Consider the following 22,831-nt stretch of genomic DNA (forward strand, 5'->3'; position numbering starts at 1 on the left):
CATTAGATAAGCCTCTGCCTCCCACTCATCCACTCTACCAAATACCAGGATTCCCCAGTTGTTGGGAGCTGGGGGTAGGGAAGAAACTCTGTAAAGATTTCAAGAGTGAATCTATTCACAATTAGTCATTTCATTTGCAAACTGAAGGCACTGGAGTTAAATAGTCAGTATAATCTTTGCTAGGAGACAAGATAATGTCTTTTTGATCCTCATTGCTCTGAGAATTGGTGAACCTGTAGGATGCTGGTAATTCGAACCCCCTATCAAGTGCTTTGTGTTCTAAAATGTTGTCAATAAATAGCTGCTGCATTTGGTGTTACTGTTTTTTTTACGTTAATTAGAATATCTACCTTTAAAAGAACTATCTCACCTACATGTTTTTTCCTACTGAAAACTCCAAACTTGTCAAAGGAAGTAGAATTTAAAATAATTCCCTTTGGTTTTAGATTGGCTGCAGGGCCCAGGGACTCTCCAACCTATAGAGGAAATGACAAGTGTTTGTTATAAAACTAGATCTCATTATAATATTATTTATCTAATTATTAATTATACAATTATGAAATTTTATTATGGAGTTCTTGAGTATCCATAACTGCCTTTCACTAATGTTCCTGAATGTTTGGACATGATTGTGTCCAAAATTTCTAGAAAACTATTGCAACCATCCTACTTCATGAAAAAAAATTAGTTAATATCATATCTATTATGGGATTCTTTCTACACTTTAAGGTATTGCTCTTATTATTGCAGCTTAAGATTGAAATATGATGATAAAGAATAAAGAATACATTGCTAATATTGCTAATGGTGAGAGTGTAAGGTGGTACAATGCTTTTGGAGGGAATTAGGAGGAATCTATCAAAATTTACAATATGTATCATTTGAACCAATAATTCCCCCTCTAAAAAATTCATTCTGCCAAAAATATTTTATAATGCAAGGGTATAAGAAAATGTGTAAAGAATGCTCACTGTAATATTATTTGAAATACACGGCCCCCCTCCAAAAAAACGGGAGACAACCTAAATGTTAATAGAAGAACAATTAAATATAGTATGGCACAGGCATGGAATACAATGCAGCCATAAAAATTAATGAGAGTAACGTGGAAAGATGCCCACAATATGCTGCTGAGTGAAAACAAGAAGTGAGTTGAAGAAGAACGTGCACAGTACCTTTCCACTGTTAGCTTAAAATTTACATTGACAAAGGATCTAGAAGAATACGAACTTACCTTTATAGTGTTACTTAGAAGTGGGTCTAGGAGTATGGGGAGTCAATTTTACTCTTGACTTTATATCCTTTTGTATTGAGTAATTTTGTTTAATGAGTAAAAACTACTTGCTATTAAAAATTTATGATTTATTTTTAGGATTTAAGGAATAAATTCATTGGGAGTCTGTAGTTTTAAAGCCTCTAATATCATTATCCATAGGATGTTTCATTTTAAATAATGAAAAAAATGAGATTATCGGATTCTGGATTAAAATGAAAAATATATGATATTGAATATCAGAATACAACTCATTTAGAACACCTAAAAGTAATCCTTTTATAATGATTTATCAATCATATTATACATCAAGATTGGCTGTTGGGGTGAAAAAACCAGAAATTCCCTTAGGTTAGCTTTTAAAAGAGGTTTTATTTTGGAGAATAAACATAGACTAGAATTTAAGCTGAAATTTTGGGAATTAAACAGGTCCTGGGCACAGGCTTCTGTTCTCTCTTTGTGTCAAACATGCTTTTGTTTGCAAGTAAAAAAGTCAATTAAACTGGTTTAAACAATAGAGGGGACTGAGTGGCCTCAGTTAAAAAAATAAAACAAGCATATATATAGCTTCAGATGAGGCTTGATCTAGCAGCTCCAAAAACACCACCAAAGCCTGTGTCTTTTTTCTGTGTCTCTACTGTTATTTCCATGGTGTCAGCTTTATTATAAGGTTGACCAACTTTGTGATTCTAAAATGGTCACCAGTGGTTCTCAGAAATACCCCTTTATTATTTCCTGCTGGGAGGAAAGAAGAGGGTATCTTTTCTAAAATTCCTAACAAGATTCTTGATATGCACCATAATTGCTTGGACCACATTCCCATCCCTAAACCAATCACTGGGCCAGCTGATTACATGCTTGTTGGCTTAGCCTGGGTCATTAGTTCACCCTAGTAGCACAGGTGGAGTCACATGCTCAGAATCATGTAGTTGCCTAAATGAAAACCAGGGTTGCTAAGAAGAGAATCAACACCGGGGAGACAATCTGAAAGTGCTCATTGCGGTCTCCTAAAGCACGTCGGCTTCTCCTTGGCCATATGCTTTATTTCCCTGCTTCTACTGGCCTGTTTCTCCTGTGTACCATGTTCTGTTCCTTCAAACTTTGATTCATACTTGGTAATCACAATCTCTGTCTGCTTTCTCCCTAGTTCCACCTATTGTATTATCACTTTTCAACTTCAGCTCCCATAGTGCTGGAAATTTATTTTTTTCTTTTGTAATTCATATCTCAAATTAGAGATTCTAATTGTCCCAGCTCATTTTTTTGAACCAGATCACAAGTATTGGCCAGCTGCAGATTGGTTGTCTTGAATTAGGTGTATGCCACTGCTCCAATAATCTGTAACAAGGAGTGCAGTTTGGAAAGTCCAGTCACATGGTACAAAACCTGGTGGCCTGAGTAAGAACCTGGTGGCCAGAACCTGGTGGCCTGGCTATGGCCAGGGTTTTTCTTGTGGGTGGGAATGCAGGTGAGGTACACTGACTCAGAGGCTGAGGAATAAAACACTGAACCTTTTCTTATGGGACTTTTGATATATATGATTTTACTAATTTTTTAGTTTCTTCCATAGCCTGTATCACATTTGTTTGCATACTGGGATTTAAGTGGGACAAACCTTTGTCATTTGAAAGTTGGGTTGACTTTTGGAAATAGCCAGACGTTATTTGGACCCATTTCTGATTCAGGGTAATGAAGGTAGGTATTATAAATTTGTCAAAAATGAGGTGTGACTATAAAAAAGACAGAGACAAATTATCTTTTGTGGTTGTTAAACTGAGCCTGAAAGCAATTTCAAGAGGAGTTTTAAAAGTGTTTTTAGCAAAAATGACAGTACATTAAATAATTGTATAATACTCCTGAGGTGATCACTGTATTTGAAGGACAAAACTCAGGTATTTGTTCAGGCTCGTGAGCACGTGTGCACACCCACTTTATTACATCGTGGTTAATCTTCACGCCATAGAAATGATGGAGACACTGATCTGAATCTAAGTTCAGGGAAAGCTGATATTCAGTGGGTAAGCCTTGGCACAGTGGTATTAGGTATTCATAACTGTGATTCCTTTCAACTGCGTCTGATGTGTGTTGGTAAATATCCGTAAATAATTGATGGCTATTTTAAATATCACCTCTGATGGGGGTTTCTATCCCCAACTACTAACTCCTGTGCAGTAAAGGAGAGAAATGATGGACTATCCTATGGAACACATAAATACTTCAGTGAAACTCAAAGGCAAGGGTCAGGTCATGACTAATCTAGAAAAGCTGTGTAAAAGGTGAATCCAAATCACTATTGTGCCTGTTCTCTAGCTTCTAAAATTGTTATATTTGGTGTGTTTCCAGAAGACTTTGGATTTCTTAAGATTTCCACTAAGAACTAAAGACACATGAGAACAACAATTTCAACAGCATGGCTGTCACTAACGGGCATCCATCACTGTCCACACTTCACTGACCACTTCTTACAGAGACCTGCCTGGGGGATGTGGAATGGGCAATATCCGCAATATCCCTCTGGGGCTTCACATTAAGGAGGTGAAGCTGTTCCACTTCTGGTGCGCTATGTAGGGGAGAACTGGTTATTTGCCACCATTATGTAGAATGAGGTCTCCTTTCCTTCTCACACATTAATATCTATTCCCTTGTACATTCTTTTATTGTTTTTAAATTTACTTTTCGATTACACTTAACAGACAATATTATATCAGTTTCAGGTATACGACATAGTGATTAGACATTCCTATTCCTTACAAAGTGATCACCCCGTAATTTCAGTATCCATCTGAAGCCATACATAGTTATCACATTATTAAAACTGTATTCCCTGTATTGTAGTTTGCATCTCCATGACTATTTTTAAAACTTTCAGTGTCTACTTCTTAATCTCTTTCAATTATTTTACCTATCCTCCCAATCCTCCTCCCATCTGGTGACCAACAATTTTTTCTCTATATTTATGAATTTGTTTCTGTTTTGTTTGTTCACTTATTTTATTTGGTAGATTTCACTTGAAAGTGAAATCACGTGGTATTTGACTTTCTTTGTCTGACTTATTTCACTTAGCATAACACCCTGCAGGTCCATCCATGTTGCTGCAATTATAAGATTTCATTCTTTTTTATGGCTGAGTAATATTCCATAGTATATATGCAACATATTATTTTATTCATTTGTGTACCAATAGACACTTGGGCTTTCAATAATCATGTATTAATATCAGGCAGAAAAAGAGTGCTCAAAAATAAAGGCATTTTGTCCACAGTAGCCAAATAAGTAGTGATATAATAAAGATATAATAAAGATATCAGAAAAAAATATCAATTTAAACTTGAATCCAAATTCCATCCCAGGCAGCTACTAACTGCATTTCCTTGAGAAAAGTCCTTGGAAAGTTTTTCACTTTTCAAGCTCTGCTTTATTGTGTGTATAAAGTCAACACTATCAAATGAAATAATGTATGTAAAGCACTCTTACAGTTGACTTCTTATAGTTGCAGATAAAACATTAGTAATCAAACAGGGCATGCCTTTCACCCTAATCTAACCCCTGCTATCATTTGTCATCTCTCTTCATTCAGTATTTGTGAAGGTCCTTCTGTGTGCCAGGAGCTCTGCTCTCCTCATCAAGGTAATAGCAGATAATACGCTTTTACAACCCACTCCAATTCCACCCACATCAATTTTTACCCTTCAACATTGCCCTGAAAGTTAATTTTTACCTGCTTTTATCTACATGAAAACATTGTAGTGATTTTCCTCAGAAATCAACTTTGGCTAGGAATGAGCCTGAGTCTGGCAGGGACACAGTTGTCATTGGAGATTGTGCATGTTGGCGGGGGTAGGGGTGGGGGCGGGGGGCCACTGCAGGGTACAGACCCCGAAACTGGGCATCCCAAGTTCATAATTTATAATTGATCTAGAAGCCTCCTTCTACACTTATCCTGAAGTCCTCATCTATTCCAGTGCTTAATGAAAGAAGAAATTAATTAATTAAGAATATGTGCAAGAAAGCCCAGGGGTTCAATTTTAATGTAAAATAAGAAGCTTACATCTAGTCAAGTGGCTTTAACAATGTAGTTCAACCACAGGGAAGGGAGCCCTGAAAAGCAAGGTCCAGGCCAGAGGGGGGTGTGCCCGAAGACTTTTCTTTTAGCACCTACATTGTTTTGTCTGTGGTTAGTTGAGTATTGTAGACATGAGGTCATGGTATTCAGTTCAATCATTTGGGGGCCCTCGGCATCATTTTGCTTCAAGGACAGAGCTTAAATTCTGAACTGCAATTAGTCACTTTGCAAATCCTTCTACTGGTCATGAGGCCAGCATTTCTCTCTTATAGTAGTTGTCTCATCGCCCTGGTTTTATTTCTTTTCATGGCACTTCTATTTAGCCACCTATCAACTCTGTGATTGCATATTACTCTATTTTTGTCTCCCTAGATCCCAGTATAGTTTCTAGATGGTCAATAGTTGTTTATTGAAAAAATGAATCTATGAAAGACAAAGGAAAAGAGACAAAAACTGTCCCTGGCTTAAGCTAAATCTACTACCACAATTATTAAACTAGTAGTGTTAAAATCCATCAACTTTCCTTTGTACAGTTATTATCTCCATTGATAAGGAATAACTCATTGACGTTAAGTTGGTCCTAGTTTCCTGGTTAGTTCTGCTGTTTCCAGGTAAAATTGTGGAAGCCCCTTTTAATGCTGCCTCCTGTTCGTAGGGCCCCCAGGTCATTGCCCCCCACATAGTGACACCATCTCATTAGTTTTGCAGAAAGGTGAGATTTACAACTTCTGTAGGAGTTTTCCTGTACAGAGTAACAGGAAAAGAAGCTGTAACTGCTTGAATTAGCACAACATATTTGCTTTCCTTCCGGCTGCCATAAATTCTTAGGATGACACAGAATCAACATTTCAGATGATTATGTCTGGCTTGTAAATTGTCTTCCAAATTGTCACCTTTTTCCTTCTAACCCCACACCTGGAGGACTTAGCTATAAGAGTAGCCCTGACCTCTGGCCTTAGAGTCAAGGTTAATTGGTGGCAAGGTCACATGATTTGCCACTCTTTTCAGGTTATGTCTTAGGAATGCTACTAGGTTCTTTTTTCAGAAGTACGTGATATTTTTCTTTTTACTAGAAAACCTGGTATTGTCAAGAACTCTGTTACAAGACTCTACCCAAGATTCTTTTAAAAACGTCAAAGTCACACTTAGCTCCTTGGAAACTGCAGTCTCCAACAAAAGACTTGCTAGTGATTGCTTGCAGCAGGTAAGTCTCAGCTATTGTTGAAACTCATGAAAATTCCAATTACTGCACTCTGAATAATATATTCAGAATAAATACTTATTTATTCGTTAATCCAGTTATAGTAAATAACCAAGAAGGAAAAAGATTTCATTTTTAATTTCAAGGCAGACAAGTAAACAGAATCCTAAATACAACACTTCTGTGGACATTCAGCATTGAGGAGTAGCACTTTTGGCTAAATGTCTATATACTCCTTAGAGGTTACCGAAGAAAATCTTTTTGTATTAGGACACATTTGAAGGAACTAGGAGAATGTAAGCTGTCTATTCAGGTTGACATTCATAAATGATCTTCAATAATTTATAATATACAGAGGAAAATGTAGCCCTGGCTGGTGGGGCTCAGTAGACTGAGTGCCAGCCCCTGAACCGAAAGGTAGCCAGTTTGATTCTCTGTCAGGACACATGCCTGAGTTGTAGGCCAGGTCCCTGGCTGGGGATATGTGGGAGGCAACCAATTGATGTTTCTCTTGCAGGTTGATATTTCTTTTCCTCTCTTTCTCCCTCCCTTGCCCTCTTTCTAGAAAGAAAGAAAGAAAGAAAGAAAGAAAGAAAGAAAGAAAGAAAGAAAGAAAGAAAAATTTAAGTAACTTCTCAAACTATTAGTTAATTTTGTTTTGATTTAGCTCAGAATTTTATCAATAAGAAGACTTCATAATACATTTTTGTGGAAGGGTAAAAATTGGCATTAATGCTTTCCAGTGAGAGATTTTGGAGAAGACACAAAACTGAAAGGCATTTCCCTGGGTCCTTCCTGGATACTGGCAAACATGCAAAGCTTCTTGTCAATTTTATAGTCAATCATGGATACCAAACTTGGGGTGGGGGAAGAAGCAATGTATAGATAACATTCTGAGTTAACTCTGAACAGCACTCAGGAAAATTAATGTCATTCCTAACGAAACTATGTGCTAAGTTCAAATAATTGTTTTACTTCATCTGTCTCTTTAGTTTTGATGAGCATTGCGATGTCAGTCAAAACTCGCAGTATGGATCCTCCAACTGGGTCCAGCGAGCTTCCTACTGGAGTAACCCAGGCAAGTCACTGCACTCCTCTGAACCTCAGTTCACTCTAAAAAGTGTATCTAAGGCTCCTGTTTGGCCTAGTAAGGGCCTGAGATAGCCCCACGTTTTGACTAGATTCAAAACATGTAAAGTAAGATAGAGAGATGTAGAAAGAAAAGTTTAATTTTTTTCCAGTTAAAGACATAAAGAAAAAAGGAAGGAGAGAAAAAGGGAGAAGGAAGGAAAGAAGGAAGAAAGGAGAAGGAAAGAAGGAAGGAAGGGAGGGAGGGAGGAAGGAAGGAAAAGAGAGAAGAGAAAGAGAGAGAAAAAGAAAGAAATGAATTGCTTATTTTTAGGTTCCCTGGGGCTGTACATCATACATCTCCCCAGCAAGGGCCATCCTGGGGAGAAGAGAGTGGCCCATGGATCAGCTCACCTCTCCCACACTTGTTCTCACCTGAGCTTTCTCATTCTTGTCAGGCAGATTTCACTGAGGAACCATCTCCTGTAAAGGTATTTCAAATGACTAGTAATCCAAGGCAAAGACGAACAGGTTGAGTCCTGCTTTTTAACCCCTTGAATGCTATGCATTTAAATAAATTTGTTATCTCAAAGAAGAATGTCTCCTCATTATAGCAGAAAAGCATTTGCCTCTATCATCTTGTACAATCACTGTTTTAATCTGATCAAAATATTTAGAAATCTTTTCTGTCTTTGTGAAGTAGAAGTTTAAAAAAATGACTAAATAGGGTCACAACTGGACTTTTAGTATAACCTGGATTTGTCTCTAAAACAGTTTTGTTTTCAATCTTGAAGAAATAAAAATGGAGACTTAAGTCACTTGACCAAGCTGCTTCCTGTCAGAAGCCAGAGGGTATCTTTTGCCCACTGGTGTGGGTTTGCTCTCTCTAAGCTGAGAGCAGCCATTAGGAAGGGCTTTTCCTATTGTCCTGTTACAACAGGCAGTCCTGATTGGGTAAATGACGTATTTTGGGATGGGATTGTTGTAGATTTCAAGTGTTTGTAATGACTCTAGAATGTATGCTTCTCTCCCCCACCCCCAGTACCTATAATTTCTATTTTGTGAAACGTGTTTCTTAGGGAACAGATTCTTTTCCCGACTCTAAGGTTAGAGCATGTAAATCAGGACAAGTCTGGGAAGGGATTCTGTGGTCCATTCTTAGTGATTTTAGAGGGGCTGTGTGACTGAAAAGTGGAAAAGAAGTGTGCGGAAAGCTTTGACTCTGTTTGATACTTTCTCTTCCTTTTAATATATTTTTTTTATGGACCAGAAAGAGGCCCAGGAGATTGGTGACATCATTTTTGCAACACAACAGGAGTTATCATTAGGAAGAAGTGACATCACAAAAGGCAGAAGAGAGAAAAACAAAGAAATAGGTACCTGGTGACAGTATTGAATGACTGAAGTATACCTTAATTGATATTTGTCATATTTCTGCATTTTAAATTCTGAACTAGGGGGTGTTGGAGGGTGAGAGGAGTGGTGTAGGGAGGAGGGAGATAGAGGGGGAAAAAGTTGGGACAACTGTAATAGCAAAATCAATAAAATATACTTTAAAAAATAAATTCTTTTTTAGATTTAAATCCGTTTGAGTTGTATTTTATTTAACGGTAATTGGACACATTCCAACCGATACAGCAATAAATGGAAGGCAGAGTGACCGTAGGGTAAGAGTGGGGCCTGGGAGTCAGTTATGCATCTACCATGAATGTGACATTAACTGGGTGTTTCGCCCCCATCCAAACACAGGTATTTTAAGCCTTTATGCTCAGAGATAAATATGGAGTCTGAAACTTCTACCCTCATAAAAACGAGTATAAATATTTCTTTGCTGTATTGAGATGATTAAAGCCAAACTTTTGTAGGAAAGACTAGTTACTCGCTGGTGTGTGTGCGCCTATGCGTGTGTGTAAGTACTGACAGAAAATGGTTCTGGGAGCTGGAGTGTGTTCACATATTGCCATCGATCCCCACAAACTCCTCACTCACCACGTGAAATTCCACTCAACAGCAGAGAGGAAGTGTGCACGGTGACAGCATTAGCCAGAGGGGCTCTGAGTTAGGCCGCAGAACTGAGTAACAAGTAGAGCATGTGGAATAAAAAAATTAATTATATTTAAAAATAAATAGCTATTTTAAACATCTCGTTCACTGGAGAGATTTTTTAAAAGGAAAGATGGTCAGAAGTCACGTCATATATCAGGCATCTAAAACAACATTTCCTCTTATCTCTGAGGGAAGAGTCTGCCGCAGCACTTTAGGCAGGCTGAAAGGCAAAGCCCGAGGCCTGAAAGGAGTCTGAGAAACGAGCAAGAGTGATCAGAGGTTTGCAGAAATGCAGAAAGCTTTGCCTTCGTCGGCATTTCTGAAACCTGGTGGGATCACGCTCATAACCAGAATGCAGGCAGTCCTATCAGGGCATTACAATTCAAGAGAGCTAATTTGGGAGAATTAAAAAAAGAATCTAGTAAGTATGGTATTGAAGGAGGGAATACTAAAACCCAGGAGAAGGGCAGGCTGCTGGAGTATCCACCATAATTAAAGCAGATTACAATTGCTCTGAGAAAAGAAGAACGCAAAGAGTAAGAATATCCAACGTGCCTGATCAAGACTGATGGGACAGAGGCTCTGTAATGGCAGGGAGGAAATTGGGAGGGAACCCTAGAGAAATTTCTCATAATACCTATTCTTTTTTTAAGAGGAAATGATAATTATGACAAAAACCAGAATGAATAAGCTGAATAAAGGAGCTAAGTTGAAGAAGAGGCATTTACACCTCATGTGAAAAGCGAAAGCAAGCAAGGCCACTAATATAAATCGGAATAAATGAGGTACTGCTCTGTTTTTAAACTTCTTTAAAACAAGGGGCATAAAAATATACTTTATAAAATAATGACGCTTCTGTTAGAGTCACAATGCAGGAAAATTTTGAACAGTTACACTGACAAATTTCGAAATCAACAGATCTAGATGACAGTCATAAAATAGCTGCTAAAGAAGACAGATGTTTAGAACAACTGTTTTTTTCTCTCTGTAAAAAGTAGGAAAAGGAGTGCACAGAAGGCTTTGAATCTGTTTGATACTTTCTCCTCCCTTTAATTCTTTTATAGGAACTGCATCAAAAAAGTTACGTGTACTTGCAATCATGATGATAAAATAAAATAAAACACATTGGTCAAGGCATTAAGGAAAATGGAGGAATATTTACAATTGAGCAAAAATGTGTAATGTGGAAGGAAGACAGTGAATATCTGCAAGACCATGGATATTAGCTAAGAAAGTGCTCTTGGAAAAACCTGACAGTACCACCTTAATGAAATTAAACATCATCCCAGTCAACTCGACACATCTGGGAGCATGACAGCAGCATCACTCACAGAAATGTCTGCACAGCAGGTTATCCTCAGCAGGTCCACCCGAGCGTCTAAAAAGAGTGGTGTACATGTTTACCAGCTGCCATCTCATATTCGTGGACCAGTCATTATGTGTCCGCAACTGGTTAACCTTTATGGGCAATTCCTACCCTCAAAGAGTATGCAATCTAGTTAAAGCAAAGTAAAGCACATCTAAAAATAGCTGACAGTGTAAAGCAGGAAATGTTTAGTGCACTTCAAGCTCAGGAGGCTAGAGCACGGATGGAACCAGAGTTGAGGACTCAGATATAGGAGATCACAGAATTCTAGGCAAAAGTAGAGAGGTAGAATTATTCAATATTATTTTTTTAAAGGAGAAGTTAAGATGTAACAATGAGTCTATCAGTCTGCCTACAATAGAAGAATTCAAAGTGGGTACTGAGATATCATCAAACATAAGAAATTAAGATGAATCATAAGTCTGAAAGAAAAATATAAAACAATTAAATTTCTAGAAGAAAGCAGAGCAAATATTGCCATATTGTCATAATCCTGGGGAAGGGAAAGATTTCTTAAAAGAGATGTGAAGATCACTAACCAAATGGTGCCATTAAGGGAACAAAAAGACAACCACAGACTGAGAGAAGATATTTGCATATCTACATTTATAGAAACATAAGTATTTAAACATATGTAAAATATCTGACAATGAACTCATATCCAGAATATATAAAGAGCTTCTACAAACCAATAAAGGAAAGACGATTGCCTAATAAAAGAAATGGTCAAAAGACTTGAACAGGCACTTTATAAAAATGATATCCAAATGGCTAATATGCATATGAAAAGGTGGCCAATATGATTGATTAATCAGCAGGGAAATTAAAATTAAAATCATATTGAGGTACTACTATGCACTTAGCAGAATGGTTAAAATTAAAATGACTTACAAAACCAAATGTTGACAAAGATGTGGACCAAATGGAATTCTGATACATTACTTGCTGGTTGGAGTATAAATCGTTTCAACTGCTTTGGAAAACTGGTAGTTTCTGTGAATCCTAATACTAATGCAACCCCTAATCCAGAAATTTTACTTCTAGGAATATACCCAACAGAAGTAAGTGCTTATATTTACAAAAAGACATATACAACAATAATCATTTCAGTTTTATTCATAAAAGCCGCAAAAGAGAAAACCACCTGTCCATCAATAATAGATTAAATAATTAACTTATGTTATATTCACATGGTGGAATACCGTGTGTATTGAAAAAACCAACAGCTCTGTAAGTGGTATCTCATGTTTAGTGAAAGAATAAGGCTGACTGAAGGGAGCTGGACACAAAAGGGGATGCACCATTCTAGTGCATTTATGCGAAGTTCAGAACAGAAAAACTTAATCTCTGGTGAGGATGATTAGAACAGTGGTGACCTTGGGGAGCAGAGTCTGGGAGAGGAATAAGGGAGATTTCTGGGGGACTGATAGCATTCTGCAACTTATTTCAATATGGTTTCTTAGATGATAACATGTAAAAATTTACTGGGTTGTATGCTTTACTGTATGTGATTCGCCCCACCTCAATTAGAAGGGTAATGGAAAATAAAGTTGGGGGGGAAATTAAATGAGAATATATTAAGTGTCTCACACAATAGGTAACATCCTTTCAGGGATCAGGGATCCGAATGTGGACAGTGTAGAAGGATGGATGGGGACTGGGGGTACTGTTTGGTAGGCAATAAGAAGTCATTCAGACTTTTGGGGCAAAGAGTAACCAGGTTGAACAGTGTTTGAAAAGAGAGCAAAAGAAGGGGGCAAACAGAATTTATTAAGAAATAGCTATGAAAATGCAGCAAGAGTTTAGTCAGTGTGTACATGAAATAGCCTGTTTCCCAAGCTTAAGGTACAATAACAAATCTATTTTAGTTTTTAAAGCAATTGCTTGAAATCTCATTTGAATTTATGCTCAGGAAGCACAGTATTTCACTTTTGAGGTCCACTCCATTTGGAATTGTCCAGGGACTCTGGTGGATTGTGCTTTCCGAAGGACAGCGTGATTCCGCGTGTCAGCCATGAGACGTTGCTGTTGAAGACGCCCCCACATGCAGGGGTGCAGTGGGGCCTGCATGCCTTTCCTAGGGAATCAAAATCATGGATTATTTTATTCAATTTTACTTGCATAACTTTTTTTTCCTTCAAACCCCAGTACTGGATTCCAGAGTGGCTGGATTTGGAGGGCCTTTCAGACTGTGCTAGAACCAGTTTTGCAGCCTAGCCTTTAAGTGTTTGTATTGAGATTAAGTCCCTGTGTACCTACTGGTAGGTTTGACTTTGGGGTCTCTGGGTACCTCTCATGTAAGTGGACCTTTGACGGGGCAACTAGTCCAATATGAGAGCTACCAATCTAGGAGAAACAGCGCTTTGATTTCCTTGTAAGAATTGGTTAACTCCATTTCCAGAGCTAGATCTCTACCCTGGGGATGCTGAAAGGTTCCATCTTGTTTAAGCCACCGTGGGGTTTTACTATGGGTCTTTCCTGTGCTAATGAATCTTCACACCCCGTTTCCACATTTTCTTAACAAGACGGGGCTCACTCAAGTGAAGGTTCTTACAATGATGAAAACCTGTCCTGAAATTATTTGATGTTTTCATCTTTGGGAAGAGAAGTAGCTGAAATCATTTCTACAACTCTACCTCTCTAGCTAAGCAGAGCATCATTTAAACAGGCTTTGTTAGAAAGATGAGGTTAAACATTTTTTAAAAACCAACCTACGATAAGGTCATTTGCCTCTATTTAGTATATGATAAGTGATTAAACGTTCTTATGCTAAAACAACAGATAACATATTTTAGATAAAGAACAAATTAAACTCAGGTTTAGATATGGTTAAAGAGAATAACTAAAAATAAGCAACAAGAATCAATATTTTGGAGGCACTGGGGGCTGGGTGAGAAGGGTGAAGGGATTAAGCAAGAAAAATAAAAAGACTCATGGACACAGACAACAGTGTGGTAACTACCAGAGGGAAAGAGGGTGGGGGGAGGTTGGAGAGGGTAAAGGGGGATAAATGGTGATGGAAGGAGACCTGACCTGGGGTGGTGCACACACAATACAGTGTACAGATGATATATTGTGTACTTGTACACCTGAAACTTATATGATTTTATTAACCAATGTCACCCCAACAAATTCAATAAATAAAGAATCAATATTTTATACATTGCATAGTGGGATAAGAGCTAGACTTGAAGCTGGAAAAACTGAGTTCAAATCCTGGCTCTGCCATTTATCACCTGTGTAACCTTCATAGTTTATTCCTTTCTCTGAACCTCAGTTTCCACATAGGAAATACAAAACACCTTCAGAGAGTCGACGTGAGCACTCAGGGGTCCATGCGCATGAAACCATCTGGCACACATTCTGTCTTCAGCAAGCGGTCAGTCGTTGTTCATAAACTGAAAACTCGCTGGGTGCGGAAGAGGAAGCTTTTTCATAGTTGGTTTCAAAGTTAGCAGTTAGTCTTTATTTATTCATTTGCCCTTGTTAGTGATTTGGAAAATGAAGCAAACCAGATAAAGGCAATGGTAAATCGTGAGGCTGAAATTGTGAAGTAAACTGAGGAGTAAACAATGAGGTGTAGTTTTCTCAGAACATAAATTGTTTCAAATAGGTGATCATTTGTGTGGGCCTGCCGTAGGTAACATTGGGCGAGGAGGCAGAACACACCTGAGACACAGTTGGAAACAGACCTATAGTCCCTGCGTCTCAGTGCAGGAAACAGAGACCTCTATCTTTCAAAAGGCTGGATTACGTGCTTGCGTACACTTCAACACCACAAGGAAAAGGACAATATAGAATCCAGGGCAGAATAATGCCAAATGGTTACGGGAAAGAATTTATCCAGAAGAGATTTAAGAAAATGTGTGTAACTCTGTTGAATAATGATTAAGGTCTACGCAGTTGGGTGTGACAAATGTTTTCAAGTGTTTGAGATGGGGGTACAGAAATTAAAGGGGCAGAAAGAACAATAAAATAAACCTGGTGTAAAACAGCATCATAAGGGAAAAAGAACGAAACTCTGACTAGGGAATTCTTAAGATTTGATTTTAGGAAATACAAATGACCTGACAATGAGAGCTTCATTTAGGGGTAAGAGAACACAAAATAGAAATATCACCCATCAAAAGGTGAATAATCATATCTGCTCAAAGATTTTTATACCGAGTGGAATTTGGGAAGCTATGCCAGTCATTTACCAAGGGTTCTTTTTTTATTGGAAATATGTTTTTTCCCCTCAAGGTATCATGATAATGATTGAATAAGGTGTCATTGTCTGTACAAGTCAACAGAAAAAAAAGTGTTTCCCTTTTTAATTCTCGGGGCTCTCAATGGGCAAGTAGATGATCCTTTTAACATGCTGGCCTCACCAGTCATTGATCTCTTCTCCAATGCTCTTGTTCTCCAACCTATCTCAGCCACACACTCCCACAGTTAGTCTCATCCTTATCATTATCGATAGCTAAACCCCTTGGATAACCTCACTTCCAAGCATTCAGTATCCCTTCTTATCTGGGCAGCTGACTCTCTCTGGTCCATATCCAACAGTCCTTCACCCTACTAGTTTTTCTGCATCCCTCTCCCCCTTGGTGACCTTACTGCCCTCCCTCTTAGTTTAAATTCCATTTCCCATTACTCTCATCACCCTCTTGCTCATGATCTCACCTAGTTTTCCCATCTCTAGAATCTTTCCTTTAGTTTATTTCCATTGCAAAGCCAGAGTAATCTTTTTAAAACTTATGTGAGGTAACTCAGTTTCTTGTTAAAATGCTCCAGTGGTTCCCCATTTTTTTTTCTTATCAGAAATCTAATAGCTATAGTGGGAAAGCTAAACTTAGTATTTTCACATTAAGTCAGGATCCTTAAATGAGAATGAACACTCTCTGTCTGGTAGTTTTCTGGCAGAAGCAAATGAATAACTTTTTTTTAAGAGGAAAGCATTCCTAATTTAGAGCTTGGTGGTTCCCATATATGAAGGTCACTTAAATATGAACAAAATTTAAAAAAATACCCAGACACACAAGAGAAAACGACCATGAGTAAGCATCAGCTAAAACAATGAACAAAGATCTACATTTTTCAAGGACTTCAGATATTAAATTGGTAGGTATACAATATAAAATATAAAAATATACAAAATGCATATAATGTTTAAGGAAATTAAATGGGGAATTAAAGATGAGGAAATTTACAAGAGGCCTTAAAAATATCTTAAAAGTTTTTGGGGAAAAGCCAAAATTCATAGATAAAAATATTACTGTAATTAGGAACAGATACCGATAGACAGTAAACTAAATTGTAAATCTGAGTAGATTATTACAAATGTCGTCAAGAGAGACAAATGGACACTATGAAACAGAGGATTTAGAGACATGAGAGATCGGATGAGAAGTTCTAACAGACATGTAATAGGAACCACAAAGAGAAAATAGAGGAAATGAAGGAATTGTAATAAGCGCTAACAGCTGAGAATTTCCTGGAACTGATAAAAGAGATAAATCTAAGAAGTGAGCCAAGTTTGATCAAGCTGTCAAAATAAGAAGACATCCACATCTCGACATATTATAGTGACTCTGCAGTTACTGGAGACAAGAAGGAAAATCTTAATAGCAGACAGTGAGAAGAGATCACTCGCAAAAGAATGATAATTTTACTGACAGCAGACTAAGCATTGGCAATAACAGACACCATAAAAGCAGAAAAAAAGACAAATATTGAAAGAAAATAGCTATACACCTAGAATTGTGTATCTAGCAAATTATCTTTCAAAAGTGAAGATATAAAAAGCTTTTAGGATAAACAAAACATGTTTATTGTCATTTTTATCATCTGCAAATCTTCATTAAGGAAACTTCTAAAGAATGTGCTTCAGGTAGAATAAAAATAAGCCCAGAAGGGATGGCAGCAATGTAAGAAAAGACATAAACAAAGAATTTATTAAACTCATAGATAATTTTTAAAGTGTATTGTCTCTATACATTAATTTTAAAATAATATTTAAATTATGAAGTTTCAGGAGACAGAATTAAAGTACTGAGCATTGGTAGCACGTCAGTGAAGAGTGGAGTTGGTCAGAGTACGAATGTTCTAAAATTATTTATTTATTTATTATTCATTAATTAATTGATTGATTTTTAAAGAACTGCAGACTGCTACATGCATCACCTCACTTGGATGTGCCTGGAGTCTTGGAAGCTTGACTACCCTACTTTCTCCTATAAATTGATCTTGAGAGCTGTTTGGAGGTTCTAGCAAGGGAGAGCAGATATCATATACTCTTGACTGAAGAACACTCCTCTCCTCTATCGGGGAAGGTCCTCCTCTTCCAAAGAGTGTGCAACTTCCGGAAGGACGCACAAGGAGCAGTGAGGGATGTGGGTGGCGGTGGGGTGGGAGCACTTGCCTGGCCAGTGATATCAGCCAAATCAACCCTGGTAATCAATGGGGTGACCGATGTCACAGGCAGCTTGCCTTCACATCCCTAAGATATTTATATGATTCAGGATAAGACCTTATAAATGTATACCACATTAAGTTAGTATGCATGGTAAACATTTCAGGAGTGACCTTTAAACTATAGAAATAGCATGCATAATTTTAAAATGACAAAGGGAAAATGTAATAATAAAAAACAAAATTAACTCCCAATCAATTACAAGAAGAAATAAAAAAAAAGAGGCAAGGTGGTAGAAACCATCTAAAGTTATCATTCTTAATAACAAAAAGAGACTATATGTGCTAACTAAATGACAAAGTTTGCCATATTGATTAAAATAGGATCCACTGATGGCCTGTTACAAGAAATACCTTCAAAGTTTAAAGACATAGAAAGGTTGAGTGTCTATTCAGGTCCTTTGCCCAATTTTTAATTAGGTTGTTTGTTTTTTTGGTGGTGTGTATTCTAAGTTCTTCATAAGGTTTGGATATTAGCCCCTTATCAGATGTAGTGGCAAATATATTCCCCCATTCTTTGGGTTGTCTTTTTATTTTGTAGATGATTTACTTTACTGTGAAAAAACTTTTTAGTCTGATGTAGTTCAGTTTGATTATTTTTTCTTTTGTTTCCCTTGCCTGGGGAGGTAAACCTGATAGAATATTGCTATGAGCAATGCCTGAGATTTTGCTGTCTATGTTTTCTTCTACCATTTTTATGGTTATGAGTCTAACATTTAAGTCTTTTATCCACTTTGAATTTATTCTTGTGTATGTGTAAGAAGATGGTCTAGTTTCATTTTTCTGCATGTATCTGTCTAATTTTCCCATCACCATTTATTGAATAAACTATCTTCAGCCCATTGTATGTGTTTGCTTCCTCTGTCAAATATTAATTGACTATACAGTTGTGAGTTTATTTCTGTGCTCTCTATTCTGTTCCATTGTCCAATAGGACATATAGACAGCCCATAGATATATGAAAAGATGTTCAACATCACTAATCATCAGAGAAACACAAGTTAAAACCCCAATGAAATACCATCTCACACCTGTCAGAATGGCCATCATCAATAAATCAACAAACAATAAATGCTGTTGAGGATGTGGTGAAAGGCGAACCCTTTCGTACTGTTGGTGGGGATGCAGACTGGTACAGCCACTGTGGAAAGCAGTATGGAGATACCTCAAAAAATTAAAAATGGATCTGCCTTTTGACCCAGAGGTCTCACTTCTGGGAATATATCTGAAAGGACCTAAAATACTAATTTGAAAGAACATAAGCACCCCTATGTTCATTGCAGCATTATTTACAATCACCAAGATATGGACGCAGCCCCAAGTGAGCATCAGTAGATGAATGGATAAAACAACTATGGGACATTTAGACAATAGAATACTACTCAACCATAAAATAGAAGAAAATTTTACCCTTTGCAACAACATGGATGGACCTGGAGAACATTATGCTAAGTGAAACAAGCCAGTGAGAGAAAGACAAATACCGTATGATTTCACTGACATGTGGAGTCTAATGAACAAACTGAACTAACAAGAAAAATGGGGACAAACTCATAAATGGAGAACTGGATGACAGCTGGGGAGGTTAGAAGGTGGAGGGATTGAGCACAAAGGAAAAAGGACTCATTGACATGGACAACACTGTGGTGATTGCTGAAGGGAGGCTGGTATAAGGGGACTAAATGGTAATGGAAAGAATACAATAAAGAGCAAATAAAAAATGTATACAAAGATTGAAATTAAAGATAAAAATAGTCAAATACTAACTACAATAAAAGTGGAGTAGCTATATTAATATCAAACAAAACAGAATTTGCATTAAAATTATTGGGAAGTAATAGGATTACATATATAATTATAGCAATTTCCATTTCCCCAAATGTATAACTATACCATACTTGAGTTGACCTGATAAAGTAGACTCAAAATATGAAAGGGAATAACTTACGGAGTTACAAGGAGAAATGGACAAAACCCCCACTGAAGTGGAAGATTTTAACATACTTCCCTCAATTATTAAGTCAAGTAGACATTACATTAGTAAAGATAGAGAAGAACTGAGCTTTTTCATAATCACACATGCTTAGCTAGACATCTATAGAACTCATCCTAAAAATAGACAATACATATTAGTCTATTTTTAGTCTCAAATACATGTGAGATCTTTATAAATTTTACCACATATAAAAACATAAATTGAGTCATAACAAATTTCAAAGAATTATTATTATATAGATTATATTGTCTCTCCAGAGTGATATTAAATTAGGGGTCAATAACAAAGAGAAATTAAAATGTACACATTTTTTGGAAATTAAAACACACCACTCTTCTAACTTACTCATGGGTAAAAATAAACATCACCATAAAATCTACCTATAACTGAGTGATATTGACAATATTGCATATAAAAACTTATGAGAAGCAGTGAAAAGGGACTGTGAGGGCCATTCATAACCTAAAATTATTATATTAAAACAGAATAAAGGCTAAACATTAATGAGTATCTAATTTAGCAATCTAGACCAATTATTCTCAAACATTTAAGTGTTAGGACTGTGTAACATTCTTAATAATTATCAAGGACCATAAAGAGCTTCGATTTTTATTTTTTCTCAATAATTAAATAATAATTGTTAAGCCACAACCATGACATATGCATATCCAATATGGTTTATGGTAATCTCAACCAATTAAAATACAAGTAAAATAAAATAAACAAGAGCTTTTATTGATGTTATAATTGTCAATATTTATAGAATTAGAATTAAATTTTTGAAACACTTATGAAATCATTTAAAAATAATAAACCCATCATACATACCTTACACTTGAATAAAAAATATTTTCCCAAAGTATTTAGTCAGAAACATGGAATTGTTTTACATTATTGAAAATCTCTTTAATGTCTGACAACTGAAGTGAACTACATTGTCAGATCTGTTTCTGCATTTATTTTGTTATCAAGTATTAGTTTGGTTGCAGCATACAAAAGTATCAAGACATGTATCAAGAAAAGGGGGGTATTTTAACAGCCTTTTTATATAATTGTGAAATTTTTTCTTTGGTACTATGCCGTATCTCCACTGGTGATAATCTTTTCAAGGTTAGTTGCAATGTGGAATCTGAAACCACATCAATGACTCTTCCATGGTCTGCTACACTGAGATCTATTGGTATGTCTTGCAATTTAAATGGATTTTTTGATAATATTATATATTGATAATCAAGAAAATATTGGTAGAATACATTACAAAATCTTCTGAATGTTGACATATTTTATTACCTTATAAGAGAAAAATACACTTATGAAAATCACCACTGATTTAACTGGAACAGCCTTTAATTATTGGCAAGCTGTCAAGCTCACTGACATACAATATTAAATTCCAATTTTACTTGAAAGCTCAAATTTTGACATTGGTAGTAAGTATTTTCAGTTGTTTCCAGGCTCATTTCATTCATTTTTGAAAAAATGTCTGCCAAATGTTAGAAGCTGAGTACCCATGATTTGACTAGTTCTTCTTTAAAGTTTAAATGGTGTTCTATGATGAAATGGCTAGTTGAGCTTGCAACTCCAACAGTTACATAAATGATTTTCTTTGAATTACCACATTTTAAAATGCATCAGAAGTGCTTTATGTATAAAACACAATTCACCAGGCAGAATATTAAAAAGATGCAACCAGGGATCAAAATTTAATAAAATAATTTTTAATGTTTAATTAAAGACAATCTTAAGTAAATTGGCATTTATTTTCGCAGTAAGAATGCATTGGTGAAGAATACAATGACCATGGCTGTGATTTGTGCTAAGATTCCAGTAATTTCATCCACCCTTGTTTTTCCAGTCAGTTCAAGGTAACACAGTGAAAAAGTCAAATAACATCCCAGCATTATTGTGGAAATAGTTCTGACCATACATCCTGAAGGGTTCTCAGGGACACTCCACCAAGAAAGTCTATAGACCACATATTGAGAATTGAAACACTAGGCCAGGGGTCAATGAACTCTGCGTCCCAAGAACCAAATCTTTCCCTTGTTTTTGTAAACACAGTTTTATCAGAACGTAGTCACACCTATTCATGTACGCGTTGTCACAGCTGCTTCCCCACTACCATGGCATAAACTAAGTACTTGCAACAGAGACTATATGGCTTACAAGGCTTAAAACCTTTGTGACCTGGCCTTTTAAAGAAATGTTTGCCAACTCCCAAATTAGGTTATAACAATAGAATTAATCCAATAAATGTACTTGAAAGAGATCATTAAGATCAGAAGTAAAAAATAATAATAATGTAACATAAAGGATGAATAAAAACAAGTGCTAGTTCTTTTATAAGACCAATGAAATACAAAATATGTCAAAGACTAATTAAAAAAGTGAAAAGATTGCTTCTTGGCCTCTTGGCTAAGATCAAGTATAGTATCTATTCTTATCAGTTTAATATCTGATACATCCTCTATCCAAGGACATTACATTAAATGGATTTTGGGAGCTGGGAGGTAGAATAGGAGCTTGCTCCATCCACTTCTTGCATTGACCTGGTATTGCAGTACTTCCAGGAATGGTGCACCAAACAACAAAAAAAGTGAAAGGAGCCCTGGCCAGATGGCTCAGTTGGTTGGAGCACTGTCCCAAGCACCAAGGGGTTGCAGGTCTGATTTCCTTTCAGGGCACATACCTAGGCTGCAAGTTTGTCCCCAGGGTGTGTATGGGAGGCAATCAATGGACATTTCTCTCTCACATAGATGTTTCTCTCTATCCTTCTCTAAAATCAGTTTATACACACACACACACACACACACAAATATATATCTCCTTAGGTGATGATAAAAAAAGTGCTAGGATAGCCCTGGCTGGTGTAGCTCAGTGGATTGAGAGTGGGCTGAGAACCAAAGGGTCACTGGTTTGATTTCCTGTCAGGGCACATGCCTGGGTTGGGGGCCAGGTCCCCAGTGGGGGCCATGTAAAAGGCAACCACACACTGATGCTTCTCTCCCTTTCTTTCTCCCTCCCTTCCCCTCTCTCTAAAAATAAATAAATAAAATCTTTAAAAAAAAGTTCTAGGATACTTATAATCAACATTAACAATCATAAAAGGGAGCTAAAATGTGACAGATTTAAAATTAAGAGAAAAATGTGAATGACTTTATGTTAATAAAATTTAAACTATAAACATAAAAGATAAATATAAATTAATCAGACTTTCAGAATCTGACAAAAGAAGAAAATAGAAAGTCTGCACTATACTATCACAATTAAAAGTAAAATAAAATATTAATTAGTGGTTGGAAATCTCACCTAGAAGATATTATAAACAGGAGGTTTTACAGACAAATTCTGCAAAATATTTAAAG

General features: G+C 36.6%; 1 non-coding gene across 1 annotated transcript; it reads left to right on the forward strand.

Moving 5' to 3' along the window:
* Positions 1 to 21,861: 21,861 nt before the first annotated feature.
* LOC112309431 (U2 spliceosomal RNA) lies at positions 21,862 to 22,052 on the forward strand. Its single transcript, XR_002975240.2, has one exon. It is a non-coding gene; the product is annotated as a U2 spliceosomal RNA (small nuclear RNA).
* Positions 22,053 to 22,831: the final 779 nt, after the last annotated feature.

This window comes from Desmodus rotundus, chromosome 3, assembly GCF_022682495.2.
Source record: "Desmodus rotundus isolate HL8 chromosome 3, HLdesRot8A.1, whole genome shotgun sequence".
Lineage (NCBI taxonomy): Eukaryota > Metazoa > Chordata > Mammalia > Chiroptera > Phyllostomidae > Desmodus > Desmodus rotundus.